The sequence below is a fragment of the Oxyura jamaicensis genome, chromosome 1, assembly GCF_011077185.1.
Source record: "Oxyura jamaicensis isolate SHBP4307 breed ruddy duck chromosome 1, BPBGC_Ojam_1.0, whole genome shotgun sequence".
Lineage (NCBI taxonomy): Eukaryota > Metazoa > Chordata > Aves > Anseriformes > Anatidae > Oxyura > Oxyura jamaicensis.
This window is the reverse complement of record NC_048893.1, coordinates 84359126-84380869: the sequence shown is the minus strand read 5'-3', so window position 1 is coordinate 84380869 and position 21744 is coordinate 84359126. Positions and strand designations below refer to the sequence as shown.

The 21744-nt window shown below is 44.2% G+C and overlaps 1 long non-coding RNA gene across 1 annotated transcript in view; it reads right to left on the bottom strand.

Moving 5' to 3' along the window:
- The window catches only part of LOC118160265, a 234671-nt gene that overhangs the window by 144072 nt on the left and 68855 nt on the right, over window positions 1-21744 (bottom strand). The window contains exons 2-4 of the long non-coding RNA XR_004747383.1: window positions 6141-6281; window positions 5512-5518; window positions 2220-2223 (exon numbers count right to left, since the gene is read on the bottom strand). This is a non-coding gene — a long non-coding RNA (uncharacterized LOC118160265). The remainder of the gene's footprint in view (window positions 1-2219; window positions 2224-5511; window positions 5519-6140; window positions 6282-21744) is intronic.

The following is a 21744-nucleotide window of genomic DNA, read 5'->3' as shown; positions in this document are numbered from 1 at the left end:
CACATGAGCTGAAGAGCTACACAGGGTATTTTCCTTCAAATAGGGCTAGTCAGAGCAACTCTGAATACCTAAGTACAAGATGTCAGCCTCACACAAATAGCTGGATGGGCACGCAGTGAACTGAGGCATGAAGCCTTGCCCCTGGACAACGCAGACAGCATGAGTAAAAAGCAGCATTAGCAGACATGGCTCTATTGGTAAATTTTTCAACTTGTTCTCCAGGACAGGTAAATAATCAGGAAGTTGCATTTCTGCCTAAAAGAAATAAGCACAGCACTAAGGGACATAAACATCAGGGCAATCCACAACACACTGAATGAATCCTTTTCTTACAGAGCTTTAACACATTGATGGGAAAGGTAGACCATGTATTGCTTCTGCCTATTGTCTAACAGTAACTTTCAGCTTGATCCTTGGAGCTCTGGCATAAACCATTCCTGGAGCAATCTGAAAAAGCTGACTCAGAGAATCAAACTTATTATCAATTTGTTTAATGCACTGTACCAGGATCTATGACACCCCTGGAATAAACACATTTCAAGTGATAGGACAAGGGGGAGTGATTTTAAACAAAAAGAAGGGAGATTTAGATTAGGTGTTAGGAGGAAATTCTTCACTCAGAGGGTGGTGAGGTACTGGAACTGGTTGCCTAGAGAAGCTGTGACTTCCTCATTCCTGGAGGTGTTCAAGGCCAGGCTGGATGAGGACCTGGGCAACCTGATCTAGTGGGTGACATCCCTGCCCACAGCAGGGGGCTGGAACTGGATGATCTTTAAGGTCCCTTCCAACCTGAGCCATTCTATGATTCTATGAAGTACTCACAAATGGAAGAAGGCTCAAAATTGCCACTCTAATGATGACATTTCAATTGCTGATCAGGTTGGGATTCAGAAAGCTAAAACTTCAATTCCAACACATAGCCTGAGGCCATGGTATGTCTGAAGCACAAGTGTGACAGAATAGGCTCTCATAGTGCTTCACTGACTAATGGGATTAAAGGGTTTTCATTAAATCAGTTTAGTTATAAGGCTTTCACCTTATTGCACTTGCATATTGAAAAGGTAAGCATTACTGTGATTTGACTTAAAGATTAAATGGAAAACTTCAAACTGTCTGCTGAAGTAGTCCAGTATCAAAAGCCTCACTTGACCCCAAGAATGCGGTAGTGGAGTTGTTTTGAATTTTGGTGTTTGGATGTGGACATAGATGTTCCTTTCTGACCACTCTAGGTGTTTTCAAATGAAAGCTGTCCATCTCTAAAGTTCCTAACAGTGTCTGTGAAGACATTTATTTTATGACTGCAAATACTCCAGGTTACAAAAGGAGTGACCGTCTCAAGGCAAATCAGGTCACAGGCAGAAATGTGGCAACTGAAATAGTTAAAAGACGCCAGTGTAATCCCTCAGTGATCAGTCAAATGCTGGATTTTCTCCATTACACTAACTACACTATGCTCTACATCTGAGGTGATTTACTACCTGTAGCTAGTCTACCACCAGCAAAAGTAATTCTAGGGCTTCTCAGTGAGTTTGATGACCAAACTGTGAAAGACACTGAGTACAAGAACCAGTACCTTGACAGTGGCTAACGTGGATGAGGAATTAGAGGATACAAGTCCAAACATCAGAGTTCAGTCAGTTACTTGATATCATTTCAAACCCATAATTTCATTTCTTCATTGCACCAGAGGGGAGTGAAGTAGCTACGAACATGAATGAAAGAGCAGAGTGTCTTCAGGTACCTACCTCATTAGGCAAATATAAGTTGGGGGCAGGTGGGGAGAATTTATTAACATACACCATTCTCCCAGTGTACCTCTTCAAGTAAGGGGAAGGCCCTGTTGTAGCTACATAGCATGAAGTTTACACCTGCCACAGGAAAGATGTTCAGCATGACAGCTGCAGCCTGAGTAAGCATCTCACGCAGGTTGTTACTGAGCTACCAGCATTAAAAGAATGATACCTTTTTCATTGTAGTCTCTGCCTACTGAAGCATTTGAGAGACACATTAGAATGCAGAAAGATGTACATGGAGAGAGCTTAATGTTATATTAGAAAGCACCAAGATCTCCTCAGGCAGTTATATCAGCAACTGTATATTATCACTACACATTTAAGGAAAAAACAGTAAGTACCTTTTGTCGCAATCCCCCATGGTCACAGCATTAGCTGTGGTTCCTAGCCAGAAGCTACCCAGACTATAAATTGTAACCCTACCACCATCCTCTTTTACCCCATCCTTGGGCATCTTCAGCCTATTTTTTTTCTGGCAGGTAGGTGGTAGGGCAATAGTCTTAAGCTACTCTGGAAGAACACGAGTTTGGAAGTGTCAGCAGATGTTTTACTGAGCATCTTGAGCAAATTTCACAGTACGTGGCTGTTACAATTTGCAGCAAAGTATTAAAACGGAATATGGAAGTATTTGAAAAGTAGCTACGATGTACTACAAGAGTGCTTCATGCTAAGATTATGCGTTAGTGATCCAACTCAGCTCCTCAGCCTCCTGCACACAAAGCTCCCTCTCTGTAACCTATTCCACACCCAACTGCAGTACAAAAAACCCCCCAGAACATAGATCTGTATGTCCTCATTGCAACAACATTAGAGATCAACTCAAGAAGAGCCAAAGTCAATATGTTATACTGCAGATAGAAGTCACACAGGATATTCCAAAGGATAATTTTATAAAGAAGACCGCCTCCTCCATGCCTGAAGAATTTTTTGTCGTCTCAGCAAGACGCTCTCCCTCTTTTCACAAGGACAAGGGCTGCCCATTTTAACTCTGTGTTCACTGGAACAATGGACATGCATCTCTGCTGTAGAAGAGTTGTACCGGATGCTATGTCATGCTCAGAGAGCTCTTAACCACAGGGAAAAGGAAGATTAGCAGCTTCTACTGCCTATGTCATACCTTTCCTTCTATCCAGGACATTTCTGAAGCATCACTCCAAACCCTTCAGTTCAGCCATTTGATATTTTCATCGAACTAGTATGGTCCTTCGGCTACTGCCCAGCTTCTCCAGGAAAATAACCTATGTCAAGGCACAGAGTGAAAGATGGGACAGGTTACTAGAGGAAAGAAAAAAGGCAGGAAAATAATCCTGGGATTCTTCTGCACAAACAACCACTCCTTTATAAAGGTAACCGAAGAAAGCCATTGACAGCAGAGGTGAGAGGGAGGGAAAGCATATTTCAGTGAAGAGATTTATTAAGACCTGTCTTTTCTTTAACTGCAGCTGTACACAAGATTGACATATCCTGTAAGCTACCTTTGATGAAGTCCCTAGTCTTGCTGCAGCAATGCAAGGAAGGCCATTTCATCTGCAGTGCATTTACAGCTCTGGTTTACAGGATATTCTACTCTCATACCCCAGCCTAGGTTGCTAGCTCTTTCTCAGGTCAGCGTTTTACTAGCTTGTAGTTTGTCAGCTAGTGCCTTCAATATCCACTTCCTAACAACTCTTCCAAGATAAAAACAGAATAATAGAGCAGGATAGAATTTGGAAAGCAGATGACTCAAGCCCTGACCCCAAATGGAAGACCTACAAGTATAATTCAATTACAGAGACTGTAAATTCTGTGTATGCCTCCAATACTAGCAACTTAGAGTGTATCATAGCCAGAACAGTCTTGGCACTGTGGCAACTATGTTGTCCCTGTCCAATGAAGACAACTTACAGATAGAAAGGAATAAATGAGTAGCTGGCACATGAAGGCCCCAAAGCCACCACCCATATTTTTAATCGAACAGCAATTTTGATTTAGAATTTAAGAACATCTTCTCAAGGTCAAAGTTATGGTCCAATTTAAAGATCATTAAATTATAGGACTGGATAGTCCCTCCTATCCTTCCTTAAGGAAGAGACAGTCTTACCTTGGTTATTTCTACAGATCTTTATCTAACCACTTAAAAAAAATAAAATGAGGATGATTCTACTGCCTTCTTGAGGCACCAATTTAAGTGTAATATTTGCCCTTCCTTCATACTCTTCTCACACTCACAGTGTAGGTTACTCAGCATTCTCCCCAAGTGTCCTGTAAATAAACTCTTATATTCCACTGTCTGTATTTTAGTAAGTCCCATGAGCAGCTGTCTTCACATTACTCCTTTTCCCTAGAACTCATTTCTCTGAAGCTGTTACAAAGACTTTGCAAAATGCTACAGACAAAGCCTCCATAGAAGTATTCCCCTCCTTCCCTCTATGTAAGCCTAATTTTAATCCTTCCTTCAGGACTCTTTCTTCCCTCCCCCCTTTCCCCTTTGAAGATGGAATGATCCTCTTGCCATTTGCAGATCATTTAATCCATCAGGTCTTCCCTAGCACTGCTGCTGAGAGAGTCATTCTCCATTTGTATTCATATATTTGATTTTTCCTTCCTAAGGGTAAATCTCTACACTTGTCTTGAATTCCATCTGTTTCATTTTGGACTGCATCTCCACTTGATCAAAATCATTTTGAATTCCAAATCAATCTTCCCAAGCCCTTGAAGTTTGTCCCAGCTAGACAAAGTAGTCTAAAGCCAACATGAAAGGAACAGAGTAAGGTTGCGCTATAGTAGAAGTGGTATCATCAGGCCTCAGGAGAATCATATAGTGTCACAATAACTAATCACAGGCAGCTTGAGTTGTGACAAAAAATCATGATCAACAGTTAGTGGCAGCACATTTTGTTGCTATTATAGGCCGAATTTTTTAATATTATTGTTACTAACTGGAAGGAAGTAGAGGTGTTATGTGAGGTGTCTGACACATGAAATGAGCCTTCTAACAGATCTACAACTCAGCTTTCAACCCACGGGGGGAAAAATGCTTTTGCAACCTCATGAAAAAAGTTGCTCGGGCTTGATTTTAGAAGATCCAGAGTTCCAGTGTCTGACTCTGAATTATGTTTCTACACCCTAGAACACTGTATTGTAGAAAAGTCAGGGTACCAACATGAATATTGTCCAGTGCTTCCAGTTATTTCCCTACCTGCTTGGGCACTAAAGCACCTTATGTGAAGTATTATGCATAGATGCTTCAGGGAAAGAAAGAACATGATCAGTTGCGGTTAAAGTGGAAGCTCCAGGTCACCGAAGGCAATCTATTTTTGATTTGTTGCCACTTGCTCCTTCATCACGATTCAGAAAAGATCCAGCCCCTACTCTACAGAACAGGGTCCTCCCTATATGCAAGCCTGAAGCCCCTTTATTTTATCACTCACTACCCCACCTCAATGTTTTAAGCACTAGCAAAAGTCACCGTTCTGAATTACATGACTGGCCCTGACAAGAGAGTATTTGGCAAATTAAGCAACTTGAGCCACTTGTTACCTTTCTAAAGACAGCTTGTCTGCTTCAGTGCTACAGAAATCCACAGGTACTTGTGTTATAACTTAGGCTTCTCATACAACATTACCTGGGGCTCAACTTGCTTCCCCCCCCTCTCCCCCCCCAGCTCTTAAGAGATAGCAGGGAGTCATTTCATCTTCTTTGGGAAAATGGGTATGTTTCTTGAAGAGAATCTCATAACTTTTTCACTGACCCAAAGCTTCATGCAATCTTTCCATGCCGTATTACAGCGTTGCTTCCAGTCTTTATTAACCATATTACAATATTTTTCCATAAAAAACAGTTGGAACCCTCAGACAAAGCTCCCCTTTCCTCCCCAATACTTATGCTTAAACTACTTCCATTTTAGTTCTTGCACCCATATTCTGGTGCAGTACTGTATGTCATTTTAGATGGAATGGACATGACTATTTTAACTTGAATTCGTGTGTCCCTCCAAAAGAAGACACTTGAGTTTCTCCATTCTGTCACCATCCTCTGTGATGGAATCAAATAGGCTTCCTCCACACAAGTTAAAATAGAAATAACTCAGAGAGCCGTGGAAGTTTACCAATATAGGTTCTACTGCATTTCATTCTCACAGGATATGACATTTGAGTGAAAATATGGTATCACCCCACATCTGGTTTCAACTGCAGAGGTTCAAGAAAATTCAGAGAAACTTCCTGGAAAGCTAAGATAAGCACACAGCTACAGATAACCTTCATCTTTTAACAGTGTGTGGTTTAATAAGTCCCTGCACAGAATTGCCTACATCCAGCCTGAGCTGGTACCCTAAGTATCAGAGCACAAGGCCTTTGGAAGCCACACCTTCACTACAGAGACTCATGCTGGTGCCTCCCATTTTCTTACTGCCTATAAAGTAAGCTTCTACCTCTCAGGAGGTCAGTGAGGTGTGCAGGGTTTCATAGTATCTGAGACACAGGCTGATGCACTACAGTGAAAGCAAACCTAGGAGGAAAGAAGCAGAAGCAACTGAAGTGAATCCACACGGGCTATTAGCCCCACATTAATGCTTAAATAGTGCATTATTTCATCATTTGCCAAAGCTCAGATGAGCCCTAACCTTCTGCAGATAACTCAGGAGGAACTAAAACTATGGGGGGAGCTAGGACAGTTTTAGTCATTTGAAAAACTGATGTGAAAACTACAAGGCCTGGATCAATAGACAGAAGTTCAAGGATATTCTTAAAGAGCCTATTTTAAAATCAGGAACTATCTCAGGCAGTTTTTAATCCCAGAGCTCCATAGAATTTCTGCTCTGGAGTTCAGTGCAGCTCTACAATATCTTACAAGTGACTTAAGTGCACAGAACTCATGCCCAGAGTTGTGACACTTACCCCTAGAAAAAAAAAAAAAGGCATGACTACAGAAAGAAGTCAGAGGGCTTCTACTAAACACCCTCCATTTCTGCATGGGTTTTCTTTACAACCAAAGCAGCAGGTCTTATGCAGGTGGAAGAGCTTATTAGACTTAGATAAATCTTATCAGTCCATTAACACCTGCTGGAAAGCAGAATTCACCAAAGCCAAAGTGTTAACAATTAAGCACTTTTCAGAAGAAACTTGCAGAGAGAAGCTTTTCCCAGCTACCTGTAGTCTTAACATCCATAGAAAGGCACGATCATCTGTCCTTAACACCTCTCCTGTACAAGTCTTTCAAGAAGTTATCTGAAAGTATTATACTGTGCAACAGTGCCAATATTCTGTCTTCTCATATAGCTGTCTGCCACCAGCTGATTCTCATATCCCATGGTCTCCAGCCTTCTGCCCAGGAGGAAGCAGAAATAAGCATTACCCGAGGGAATGTCATGAAGCTTCAAAAGAGGAGGTTCAAGCTGGACATCAGGAAAAGTTTCTTCACGAAGAGGGTGGTGGGGTATTGGAACAGGCTCCCCAGGAAGTGGTCACAGCATTGAGCCTGATGAAATTCCAGAAGCATTTGGACAACGCTCTCAGACACATGGTCTGATTTTTGGGTGGGGAACCAGGAGTTGGACTTGATGATCCTGGTAGGTCCCTTCCAAGTGAAGGGTTCCAAAAAAGCATGACTACAGATGCAAATTCAAACACTCTTATGAGCATTCATCCCTTAATGTCTACTGACTCAGGAAGGATATAGAAAAGTCTCTAGTGAGACTTTCAGGACACTCTCACCGCAGAAGTCCAAGCCACAGACTTAAGAAAAACTTCTCATTGCCATTTAAGTTTAGAAGTGCAGCTACAAAAGATGAAGACTATTATACTGGATTTCTTTCACTTTTTAAATATAACTTAAAAGGGCAAGAATCTATTTTAGAACCTTCCTCGAGGAACATCATCTTTTATAACCTATTCTAATCCTAAATTACTTGGAATATCAGAATTAATATATATTAGAAAAAAACTTCACCAATCTTACCCAGAAAGTGGTTTCACCTGGACAGAATGGGAATTGATACTGAACATTGGAACTATTTTACTTACTGGCATTATTTACTTACTGGCTCAGAAATGCGGCAGTGCAGGTCTCTGGGTGCAGGGAGTGCCAGAGCCTGCTGCTGCCATCCGAGGGAGGCGGAGATACCGTGTGCATGAGGTGTGAGCAGGCGGACGACCTGGTCCACCTAGTGGCAGAGCTCAAGGAGGAGGTGGAGAGGTTGAGGGCCATCAGGGAGTGCGAGCAGGAGATAGACTGGTGGAACAACTCCCTGCAAGGCCTGAAGGAGAGGCTCCTGGGTGAGACTCCCCAGATGGGGGTGGACCCCCTCCCCGGTCGCTGTCGGGCAGAGAGAGGAGACCTAGGAGTTGAGGAGGAGTGGAAACAGGTCCCTGCTCGGCGTTGCAGGAAACTCCCCCTGCTGCCTGCCCCACCTTCCCAGGTGCCCTTACACAACAGGTTTGAGGCCCTGGAGCTCAAGAGAGCGGTGGAGGAGGGTGTGGAAGAAAAGTTAACCAGGGAGCCCAGGGCGAGGAAGTCTGCTCCACGCCTCAAGACTGCTCCTACCAAGAAGGAGAGAAGGGTGATCGTGGTGGGTGACTCCCTTCTCAGAGGAACGGAGGGCCCTATCTGTCGGCCTGACCCTACCCGTAGGGAAGTCTGCTGCCTCCCTGGGGCCAGGGTCAGGGATGTCGCCAGAAAGCTTCCCAACCTGGTTCGCCCCTCTGATTCCTACCCGCTACTGATAGTCCAGGCTGGCAGTGATAACATTGATGAGAGAAGCATGAAGGCTATCAAACGGGACTTTAGGGGGCTGGGATGGTTAGTGGACGGAGCGGGAGTACAGGTGGTGTTTTCATCCATTCCTACAGTGGCAGGGAATGGTTCAGAGAGGACACGAAAAGCCCACCTGATAAACACGTGGCTCAGAGGCTGGTGCCAACACAGAAGTTTTGGGTTCTTTGACCATGGGGTGCTCTACTCGGCACCTGGCCTGATGGCTGCACATGGGTCCCAACTGTCCCCAAGGGGAAAACGGATCCTGGCCCAGGAGCTGGCAGGGCTCATTGAGAGGGCTTTAAACTAGGTGAGAAGGGGGACGGGGATGAAACAAAGCCTATTGGAGGTGTGCCAGGGGAAACAGTGGCAAGGCTGGGGGAGAAGGCTAAGGCTCAGCTGAAGTGCATCTACACTAATGCACGCAGCATGGGCAACAAGCAGGAGGAGCTGGAAGCCATTGTGCAGCACACAGGCTATGACTTGGTTGCCATCACGGAAATGTGGTGGGACCACTCTCATGACTGGAGTGCTGCAATGTCTGGCTATAGGCTCTTCAGAAGGGACAGGCAGCACGGAAGGGGTGGTGGAGTGGCTCTCTATATTAGAAAGTGTTTTGACACCGTTGAACTTGAGGCTGGGAATGACAAGGTGGAGTCGCTATGGGTTAGGATCAGCGGAAAGGCCAACAAGGGAAGCATCCTGGTAGGGGTCTGTTATAGACTGCCAAACCAGGATGAGGGGACGGATGAGGAGTTCTACAGGCAGCTGGCAGAAGTTGCGAAATAGTCAACGCTTGTTCTTATGGGGGACTTCAACTTCCCAGACATATCCTGGGAGCACAACACAGCCCAGAGAAAGCAGTCTAGGAGGTTTCTGGAGAGCGTGGAAGATAACCTCCTGATGCAGCTGGTTGGCAAGCCTACCAGGGGAGGTGCCCCGCTAGACCTTCTGTTCACTAACAGAGAAGGACTGGTGGGAAACGTGCTGGTTGGGAGCTGTCTTGGGCAGAGTGACCACAAAATGGTAGAGTTCTCGATACGTGGTGAAGTCAGGAAGGGGATCAGTAAAACTTCTGTCTTGGACTTCCGGAGGGCTGACTTTGGGCTGTTCAGGACACTGGTTGGCAGAGTCCCTTGGGAGGCAGTACTGAAAGACAGAGGAGCCCAGGAGGGCTGGGCACTCTTCAAGAAAGAAATCTTAACGGCTCAGGAGCGGTCTGTCCCCACGTGCCCAAAGATGAGTCAGCATGGAAGAAGACCGGCCTGGCTGAGCAGAGAGCTGTGGCTCGAGCTTAGGAAAAAAAAGAGGGTTTATAATCTTTGGAAAAGAGGGCGGGCCACTCAGGGGGACTACAAGGATGCTGTGAGGCAGTGCAGGGACAAAATCAGAAAGGCCAAAGCTCATCTGGAGCTCAATCTGGCTACTGCTGTTAAGGACAACAAAAAATATTTTTATAAATACATCAACACAAAAAAGAGGACTAAGGAGAATCTCCATCCTTTACTGGATGCAGGGGGAAACTTAGTTACAAGAGATGAGGAAAAGGCTGAGGTGCTTAACGCCTTCTTTGCCTCAGTCTTTAACAACAAAACCAGTTGTTCTCTGGACGCCCAGTACCCTGAGCTGGTGGAAGGGGATGGGGAGCAGAATGTCACCCCCACAATCCACGAGGAAATGGTTGGTGACCTGCTACAGCATTTGGATGTACGCAAGTCGATGGGGCCGGATGGGATTCACCCAAGGGTACTGAGGGAACTGGCGGAGGAGCTGGCCAAGCCGCTTTCCGTCATTTATCGGCAGTCCTGGCTATCGGGGGAGGTCCCACTTGACTGGCAGCTAGCAAATGTGACGCTCATCTACAAGAAGGGCCAGAGGGTACTGGGGCCAGTCCTCTTTAACATCTTCATCGATGATCTGGACGAGGGGATCGAGTGCGCCCTCAGCAAGTTTGCAGACGACACCAGGTTAGGTGCATGTGTCGATCTGCTCGAGGGTAAGAAGGCTCTGCAGGAGGATCTGGAGAGGCTGGACCGATGGGTCGAGGCCAATGGTATGAAGTGCAACAAGGCCAAGTGCCGGGTCCTGCACCTGGGGCACAACAACCCCAAGCAGAGCTACAGGCTGGGAGATGAGTGGTTAGAAAGCTGCCTGGCAGAGAAGGACCTGGGAGTAGTGGTTGACAGTTGGCTGAATATGAGCCAGCAATGTGCTCAGGTGGCCAAGAAGGCCAACAGCATCCTGGCTTGCATTAGAAACAGCATGGCCAGCAGGTCCAGGGAAGTGATTGTCCCCCTGTACTCAGCTCTGGTGAGGCCACACCTCGAGTACTGCGTTCAGTTTTGGGCCTCTCGCTACAAGAAGGACATGGAGGTGCTTGAGTGAGTCCAGAGAAGGGCTACGAAGCTGCTGAAGGGTCTGGAGAACAAGTCTTACGAGGAGCTGCTGAGGGAGCTGGGACTGTTCAGCCTGGAGAAAAGGAGGCTCAGGAGTGACCTTATTGTACTCTACGGGTACCTGAAGAGAGGCTGTAGCGAGGTGGGGGTTGGTCTATTCTCCCACGTGCCTGGTAACAGGACGAGGGGGAATGGGCTAAAGTTGTGCCAGGGGAGGTTTAGGTTGGATATTAGGAAGAACTTCTTTACTGAACGGGTTGTTAGTCACTGGAATAGGCTGCCCAGGGAAGTGGTGGAGTCACCATCCCTGGAGGTCTTTAAAAGACATTTAGATGTAGAGCTTAGGGATATGGTTTAGTGGAGGACTTGTTAGTGTTAGGTCAGAGGTTGGACTCGGTGATCTTGGAGGTCTCTTCCAAGCTAGACTATTCTGTGATTCTGTGATTATTTTTGATGGCTAGTCAACAGCTCTCACCATGCCTCTTGGTGAGATGCACCAAGTCCGAGTTAGCGATGGCACATTGATCTCTCAAGAGACCAGAAATAAAGTGACCAACAGATGCGTACTGGATTAGCACAGAAAGTCACCAATCAGCCCTAGTAAGACCTCATTTGAGTGGTGCCATCTGTCATCTCCTCAGTTCCTTTCAGTCACTAAGAAGGAGAGCAGAGCCAACTACAGTGTCTCTCTTTCTCAAGGACCTGCTTTACACATATGCCCCTTTCCCTCAGCAATTTAGTTTTTCCTACTACTAGCCAACAAGCAATCAGGCTACATTCCTCTGGTAGGTTTCAAGAGAGGGAGTGTTAATTGCCTGCAGCTCTTCAGGACAGAGATTGTGTTCTATTAGGGTAAGTCATACAACACAGGACCAGGAGTTTAACTAGCAGCTGTAGCCAACAACATATTGACTCTGCCAAGTCTGACATATGTTAAAGAAATCTTTCTCTCATCATCCCTGAAGTCTGCAGGTGCTGCCAATGCCTAGTAACAAAGGGTGAGGTGATTTCAGGCCTACCACAGCTGGTTCTAATGAAATTGTCTTACTTAATGACTTCAGGAGTAAGGGTTGGAAAGCTATCAAAAAAATGACAGCTTTTTGCCAAAAAAAAATATCGAATTGTGCATGCAATATTATATCAGTTTTGACAGAAGAATACTTCTGTGGTTTAAAAGGGTGGGCACCAAGAATCACAGCAGAACAGCCAACATCCCAAGGATCACACTTTGTGTTTCATAGCTATGTGCCCCTGCTCTACCAAATTCAGAACTAAGGCATTGAGACTGATGCACACAGTATGGAGGCACTGCCTGAAGGCAAAAGCAAGCCCAGAGGTCTCTGCTTGGACGGTTTTATTTTGGCCAACTCCAGCTTAAGGGGAACAACTCAGCTGCTTATCCGTCCTTTCTGGAAATGGCCATGGCCAGCAAGAGACTTAAGCACAGGCGTTACTGTTTTTTGCCTTTTTTATTGCTTTGTTTGTAAACCAGCAGTTTATTCTATTACTCTCCCATTTTAGAGACTTGAGATTATTTCATTGAAGTTGTGGGAATAATAAAGTGCTTTCTTGCACAGTTCCAATCACTAGACATTATATTTAATACTGCCTCCCTCCCAGGGGAATATTGAACCAGTTACTTCCTGAATCAATATGAACTTCACAGGAAAGGAGGTCTCTGCTTCTCAAATTCTAGTTGGAAACCTGCTTGGGGCAGGAGTGGAAAGAACATGTGACTAGCTGTAGTTCATTTTCAGTAAAAAAAAAAAAATCCAACAACATAGTTTTTAAGAATTAAACCCAAAGTTCTTTTTTAAAGTTAGTTAGGAATACTGCCTAGCTGCAGCCACCACTGAGTCACACAGATGGCTTAAAATAAGAGACACTATATTTTAAAAAGGTACAACAGAGCTGACATTATTTGGTTTAATCCACAAACCCTTATGGATGCTCTAGAGCTATGTAAGAGTGTCTCCTTATGATGGAAACAGAATTTAATTTTTTTTTTTTTAGATAATGACATTCTGTTTTCATAGCATTAGCTACTCAATTGGATGTTTCCTCCAGATGTTCCACTTAAAGTGGCACCAGCTCTGTATTGAGATGTCTATAGAATGATTTCAAAGACTGAAGAACTCTCATGGTTAGGACTTCGTATCATGCTCCACAGGGCCATGTGAATAGCTATTATTAAACTCATTCAGTTCTCCATTACTGAAGTCCTTATCATTGTCATTCCCAGCCACCTGTGTTACCATACTGACATAGAGAAACCCAGTCACTTGGGTCATACCAGATGCCTGCCCCTTTATATCCTGCCACAGAGAAGAAACAACACAGCATAAGGCAGCTTGTATGGGACAGAACAACATTGCATAGGCTGTTTCTGGAAGCCTAGAGCCACAGAAAGGCAACAAAAAGACTTATGCCAGCTTGAGACTTAGGCCACTATGAGATTTGCTTGTGGTTTGCAAATTGTAAGACATCCTCGTTCTTATCCTTACCCTAAGAAGCATCTATGATTTTTTTCCCCAAGTACAAAGGTCATCTCCACAGAAGTTCTTCACAACATTTGCAGTGTTCCTGCTCTACGGATGTTCTAGCTGACATAGCACATGGTAGTCTGAGCAAGCATTTCAGCAGTTCGCCTCCCTGGAAAGGCATCTTTTCCCTTTATCTAAAGGGGGATTGCAAAATATTCCAGAGAAAAAAAACATATGAACAAGTTAAGGCAACTGTATGTCCTGCCTAACCTTCAGCTTATTTGTATGGAAATACTTTTTTTTTTTGTCCACCTAGGTATCCTCACCCACCTCCATTTATACTCTAAGAAGACATCATTTTCCTTGCATGAGCAATCACTTCCTCGTATGGCCATCTCCAATTTACAAGTCGACAACTTAAATGAGAGTAGTACCTTATCTTTGCACACCAAGAATCCCACTGAAACCAACCACTCATGCTCCTTCTGTAGAAATGCCCCACTTTTGGGAGGAAGAAGCAGCAACTCTGCTCTTCCAAAACATGGAGCACAGGAAAAGCCAAAATTACTCACTGCAAGTATTTGTGCTAGGCTGGGAGATGCCAAACTTTTTTATTGCTACCATCAATTCAGTTCCTCCATGACAGGGGTATACATATCTATTTTGGCTTCCAGTGACCACAGCTGGTTTCTATCCTCTCACCCTAGGCTATTGAGTTCTTATCTTCAGAGAAACAGTGAGTTACATAACAGCAGCTGAGACCACCTTTTTATTTTATTGTTATTTTTTGTGAGATTCTCAGGAGTCCCACCATTTCGGCAACATTATATGACATTTGTTATCCTTCCAAGGTGAAAAAAAGACACAGCCAAAGCCATCATTCCATGGTCTATAGGCTTTTGTTTTCAGTGTAAGAGAGCCTGGAGTTAAGCTGTGAACTAGTAATACACTCAGCCAGAAGGTTAAGAGCCAGATCCACGAGGGAGACTCTTAAACAACTATTTTTGCTATATCTTAAGATTGACTTCATCTACCTTTAATCCGCATGGTCTAGGAAGAAGCAATGGGCATCAGCAAGTCTACTGTACTCACTCTTGTGCTATCATGCCTCTATCATGTATTCTCCAACCCAACACTCAGAGGATGGCAAAGACACCTCAACCATTTAAGTGAGTATTGCCATTCATCCAGCCACTGACAATGACTTCATAACATTTAAGGTGGTTAAAAATGTACAAGTCTAGCAGTCATGAGAAAAAGTTGTATTCTCTAGCTTAGAAAGCAGGATATATGTATATAAACACACACCTTAACAGAGGCTTAAAGCTCACTCTCAGTTTAAGAAGCTGACACCTCATTTCCATCCCATAGTCTAACATCTAAACAAGTAGTGTGCTGGAATGGTCTACCTTCTAGGTCACTTACTATGTAGTGTATACTTAATATGTAGAAGATGGAGCTGCCCAAGAAAATCCAGTTGGAGAAGCCTCAGTCAAAATGCCTCAGATTCCCACATGATAACTAAGACAACAGCCAGGTTATCCACCTACTCCTTCCTGTTCCAAAGGGAGCACTTATAAGGCCACTTCAAATACCTAATCATGTATTTTTTTTAAAAAAAGCAGTTACTATTTCTCATTCAGGTTTCTGCAATTGAGTAGTTCTATGGAGACAGAAGGTTCTTTAGCATCAACCCCAGGTTTCAGTTTTATCATTTTCGTTATGTGAGCTCAGAGGAGATACCTGTAATAGAATCCCAAAGGCTGCACATACAACCGCTGTGTGGTCAGACAGCAAGAACAGTTTTGGAAGGTTGTGCTTGTCCCTGCCCTTTCACCCAGAAAGGGCGAAAGTGGCTGCACTATCGTACCTGTGAGTTTTAACTGCTCACACATCATGCTCTAAAACCGGTCTCCGAAGTGAGAGTGTAAGATATGTTTGTTTGTTTTTTTTTCAGGGGAGTTTTTCAGGCAAAATAAAGAGAGACAGATCATACTACAGTCCTGGATTGGAAAGAGGTCATTTTGTTGACCCTCCATGGTTAAGTTGGTTTTACCACTGAGGCTTCTGTAACACAGAAATCTGTTACAAACCCTCACTTACCTACAGCAGAAATAGAGACTTAGTTTAGCAAGCTGGCACACTGCTCCAGAGTCCCCCTCTCCACCTGTATGTTTACTCCTCCCTCCAGCCGTACAGCAAGCTCAGGGACTTTCCTTATAATTTTCAGCTCACCCGCTTCTTATATAGGATCAATGGCATCTAGAGTAATTGGATGAGTGATAACCATCTTTTGTTCCTAGCACGATGCACATCCCATCAGCTACCTTTTTCCTAGGAGATCATGCAGGATCAAGCATTAGAGAAGCTTACAGTGACCAGAAGCCTAGCTGCCCTAGCCAGAGGGCCCACAGTGAATCAGAATGCATTACACAGACGTTGCAGAAGGAGCCAGATGCTCCTTAGCTTTGTCCACATGCATTACAGGCTCAGCCTTTCCGCATAGAAAAAGCGGCACAAGACCTGCAATGTTCGAGAAACAGGAAGAATAACAAGGGTAGAAAAAAACTGCTGCCCTCTGGGCCACAATTTTAGCAAGCAACAGCCGTCTCGGTGGGCCAGACAATTCACACTAAGGAGCTAGCTGTCTTTCTTTTACACTGCCTTCACACCATTTTAAACTGTGGTGAATCAGGCCCCACAGGTACACCACAGAGAGCGCTAAGGGAGGGCAGTGATAGATTGCAAAAGCAAAGTTCTCTCAATTTTACACTCGGTCACCCAGCTTTATCTAGAGACAAGAGGAAATCTCATTCCATGTAATTCACTTACCCACAGCACTCAGAAGGGAAATCACTGCAATGCTGTTTGCAGGAAGGGCGAGAGGCACGCTTCTCCATCCGCGGCAAAGGAGGCAATGGTCTCCCAGCATAAACACATCTTTAAAGCTGTTAGAGGCCCTTAGGACCAAAGAAAAGAAGCAACAGAGCATCCTAAACATACTGCCCAAGGGAGTCCCTTTCCACATTACTATCTCTATCCTCTTCTCTCTGTCCAACAGCTCATAAAAAGAAAGCCCTGCTTGCAGGGGAACACTTTTATACTCTTAATTGAGCTGCAATTGGACATAACCAAGGCTTGTGTCCTGCCCTTTTCAGGGAAGACTGCTACATCCTCCATGGGATGGACAGCTGAAAAAAAAAAATCAATTTGCACCTTGCAGCCACTCTCCCCATTTAAATTCTGTCGACACCTGCACTGCATTTATCCAATTTAGTTGTTCTGAGATTAGCAAATAGGCCTGGATTTAGGAAACTAAAGAAAAATAAACAGATTTCACAATGGTAATAGAGGAGGCAGCATCTGAAAAATTCTCCCCAGTACAATTACTTGGAAAGAATAATAAAAAAATTTATGGCCCCCTCAGAAAAACCCACAACACAGCAACTAGATGAATGAATGCAGAGGGAAGGGAAAGGCCTGAATCACATAAAAGGTCAAGTTTTTTATTGCCTGATTACACAGTGCTGAGCAATAAAACATACGACTTGACAAATAACGCAAACGTTTCCTATAATCTTATATGCATGTATATGCAACATTTTTACATTCCTTTCTAAATAGTACAGTTCGTGATCATATCTCAAAAGGAACCTGTTGCAGAGAACACATGGATGCATAGAGGTAAGTGTGAAACACAATACATAATAATGTCAGAGGCACTCAGAATTTGGGAGGTAACCTCACTACCACAGCCACACTGGCAAACTTCTGCAGCCCCTCCAAACCTCTTGTGGCTCCAGGGTCAAGAAAAGGGATATAGTCACTGCACCTGGATGTTAGATGGTTTCAACTTGAGATTCAGGCAAACAGCAGCAGAGCAGAGGCTTAAAATTTTAAAAGCTCATATGAGATGAAGAAGAGTCACATGCAAAAACAAACAAAAACAGTTAAAATAGAGAAAGCCTGAGACAGCACAGAAGTTTGAGGAAGGTAAAGAAACTAGAAGCAGCAGCAGATCTGCAGAAGTTGTTCTTCTCATTCTCTTCACATCCACGGGTGAGAAACTCTAGCTACCAGGACTGGATTTATATCACACTGGCTATCTGTGGTAGCTATCCAAGTGCACATGCTTCCTTCAGTTCCATGGTAACATTTACAGTAAGGTAAGCCCAAAAATCCTGCCACAGTGTAGGTAACATACAGCAAATCTACAACTTAGCTTAGACTCACCACACAGTGATTTGTTTATGTTGATGTACATAAACAAAAAGCACCAAAGCCAGCTCAGCTAGGTGCAAGAATGGAAAATAGAAAATGATTCTTGCCTATGTGGCTAACTAACAAAATGGTCTTGTGCATTTTAAGTTTCCAAGGTATCTCTGCCTACAAGAACCAGAGTCATGCTGTGAGGCAGAGCTATGCAGATGTCACAGAGGAGGCAGATGTTTTGATCTCTTCATCTGAGACCTCTTTTCTTTTTCTGCTATTTTAATGTAAAATAGAAGCACTTCAGATTGAAAGGGCATGGAAAAGTCAAATGAAAAGTCACTAGTTTAGTTATATTTTCCAAAGGAAGGAAATAGAACAAATAAACAAATGACAGATAGGAAACAATGGGAATTGTTTTTTAAAAAGCTTTCTAGTTTTAGTTATCTGTGATATTGTTTGTTTATTTTGATAGTACATTTTGTCTCTGAACTGCCTGTCTTGTGTGATTAAAATCTTCACCTCAGGGATCTACTATAGATTTTTTTTTGCATGGTGAGTGGGATTTACAAAACACTTTAACGTTAACTTAGTTCGGCTCCCCCCTGAAGTCAGGAAGTGGCATTTTATCATCAGTGACAATTAAAATAAAAAGAAACTGGTCTAGAGTACTTCTAAAAGTCACCTTCCCAAATATAATTTTCCTTTGCTGATGGTTTGCACCTGCGAATGTGCCTGCACCACACATGCTGGGTTGCTTAGGAATTTGGGACACAAAAATAACATTTGTGGTTCAGGTCCATATTGAATTAAAACAAACAAACAAACAAACAACAACAACAAAAACATTTCAAGGAAGAAAAAAATACAGGAATGTTACATAAACCAGAAAGAAGTGAGAGTTTTTGTTCAGCACTACAGAAAACATCTCCCCATATGAAAAGCTAATGAAGCAATAGTCTTATCCAGGGCAAACTAGTTAAGGATAATAGGATAAAATGAATCCAGAAGACATTTAGTCTGAATGCTGGCAAGCTTCCCCCTCCATGAGCTTTGTAAGCTAGTTTTGTTTTTTACAAGAGGGAGTAAAACAGATGCAGTTTTGTCCCATTTGACAGTTGCATCCAAAGAGAGTGGCACAACATTTGCTATCTGCAGTTACAATCCTGCATCCCCAAACAACCCACCACAGTGTGCAGGAACCTCGGAGTAGCTTTGAACTGTGCTGGCTGCTTGCAGAGGAGATGCAATATTCAGCAACACCAAATGTATGAATATTATGGATGATGGCAAATTTGTTACTGTATTTCTGAGCGACCTGGTACAGAAAAAGGAAATGATGTACCCAAGTGCACTTACTACGATCTGAACTAGCTCCCAGGCCCACATTTTTTTCCTGCACCCAGCAATAACCAGGGGATTTGGTCTTGTCAGGCTTTTGGTGTATTGGTGATGGCTGTGTGTCTACAGCAGCAACAGAGCTCAGCCACGGCACTGAGGCTCATTTCACAACGCATCCTTGTGACTGCAACAGGGCACCTCTGAGGCTGCAGGGATGAGCTGCAAACACACCTCACCTCCCCTGTCAGAGGTCCAAGCCTGGGAATGAGGGTGGGGAAAAGCAGAAATCATTGCCTGGCATTCCAAAGGAAAACCCGAGCACATCGGTGCCTCAAAAGGCACGGTCAGCACAGCCGAGCGCTCAGACATGCTGCTGAGAAGCGGGGTAAGGAGAGGGGGGAAAGGGATCCGGGATATGTTTGCCAAAGTCAAAAGCATCTCCCGGGTGTGCGAGTGTTTGTTTGCTTCTCTGCTGCGAGGAGAGCAGCCCCTGCCCCACCTCCCTCCCTCTGATCATGCAATATTCATCAGCTTCTTTTCCACTGCTGCCTGCGGAGATGTGGGGCTCCGGCGGCAGCAGCACAGTCATACATCCCTCCAGCACCTGAATGCCCAGCAGCGCATTTACAGGAGGCAAAAGCTGAGGGCACTGGGGAAAGCCCAAAGTTCCAGAGCATCCTTCATTCGCCTGGGATTGCAGGCAGCAGCGCTGGAAAGGGCACAGATCTTGCCTCATTTACTCCTCATCTTCGTGAAGCAAGGAAGGCATGGGTTTTCCTGGGGGCTGCCAGCATGTGAGGTTTATCCTCGAGCTAACGCACAGCAAAGGCAGGGCCCTTTAGTTTTGCCATGAGACAAGCCTTCTGAAGCCAGGTTCCTCCTTCTGCCTGGGGTCACCAAGCTGAATTGGAAATGCTGTATTTGCATTGCTGGTGTGCTTGTGTGCATGGTTACACCGGGGCTCTGGGGCTAAAAAATCCTTTCACACAGCTATTTTTGACTCCATATGTGTGTGTGCATGTGCGTGTAGACACAAACGTAAACCTAGGGATGCTCATCCTCTCCTGTTTCCTCCTCCCCATGGCATCTGTTTTCCCTCTTACCAAGGCAGGAAGATATTAATTTTTTGCTCTGCTAGTCAGAAGATTAGAAGTATTAAGATGTATGCAGCATAACAGTGTTTATTTAGGGTTTCCTTTTTTTTTTTTTTTTTTTTTTTAATCTGAAGGCCAAAGCGGACTTAATTTAATTGGTGGAAAGATAAAATAGGGCTGCATTTACAAACAGGTTATCTTTCTACTGTCAACTCATCTCGCCTGCTCTGTCAATTGGTTGAATTTAATTGTTCCAGGCCTCCCAGTCCTATAAAGCCCTTCCCCTCCCCTCATCCCAGTTACCCTGTCTCTGCATAATATATTCTCCTGGCAGGTGACTGCGGGTTTGTAGGAAAGTCTTGTAGGAGAGCACGATTAAAAACTAAAACAAATAAAAGCAACACGTTAAGCAAAGCTGGAAAAGCCCAGGGCCAAACGGTTGTACATACTGTACTAATATTTTACTTAGAAGCATAGCACACTCTCCATCTGCAGCTATCATGTCTTGAGACCTGTTATTTTTCCGAGAGCTGTGCACAATTTTAAATGAAGAAGGGGAGAGCTGATGGGTTTTAAGACCGTGTATTTCCTCACATGTCTGAGACTAAGTCTGAGACTAAAGTCCAGACTTTAATCTGGACTAAGGGGAAAGCACGAGAAAGCGACGCAGCTCAACTTGATGAAGCTTTGAAAGCCAGAACTCCCTCCCACATGTGTTCCTACTGCAGCTGGGGCTGTATAGAGCCAAGCCTGCCCTTTTTCACAGGTAGGCTTTGCAGCCTGGCCTGAACTCTGTGCTGCAGCAACTCCAAGCTTTCAATATGTAAGCCAGCAAATGCAAACCTAATTTGAGTACAGCTGTAGGAGCTACAGACGTATCTTGATTAAAATTAGATTAGCCTCCCCTACATTTGGTAGACTTCAGCCAACTTGCACGTGCTTTGGAGAGTTATTTCCCCAGTCTCGTTAGGAGAACACTACCACCATTATCAGGTTTGTCAGTGCTTTTCAAAGGTTTGTCCACATTTTTAATGGCTGTGCCCACACCGTCCAAGGGGAAATGCAGCCTGGGCTGGCAAATGACTTCTTCAAGCCTCCAGATGAAATAAAATAACTCACCAGAGGACTTGATAAGGCCTGGGTGTGCTCGTATGCATTAACATGCCAAACTGATCATTTGAACTGTATTTTAAATGCATTGCAGTACACACAGTACAGGACAGAATAGCAGAACACTGGGAACTTTTCTGCTCTCTTCCCTGTATGGGTGTTTTAAAATCATCATAATCCGCTCTTCAAATCTTGTTTTGGGCAGTAGAATCCATGCTTACACCTCAGGTTGACCCAAATGTTAGAGGCTCCTGATCGGTGCTGTCCCCATACACAAAGCTTGAAGCTTGAGCAGTTCTCATGTTTCTTCCCTTCTTCTATCAACCCATTGCCACCACAAAGACGACAAATGTTCACAAGCGGGGCCTTACCTAGCAGCAAGGAGTGAAGGCAATATTCAACATTTAAATGGGACTGGTGTGTGAGAGAGGTGTGAAAGCTGAAAAAATCCTGTGTTAGTGAATGTCAAATGTGATAGATAGAGCCTGAACTAGTCAAAGCAATTCTTAAGAGTTCAGCAATACTCTGCTTATGAGCATGCAATATCCTGATCTCTGTCTCTCTCCTTCACACTGAAATGAAGATG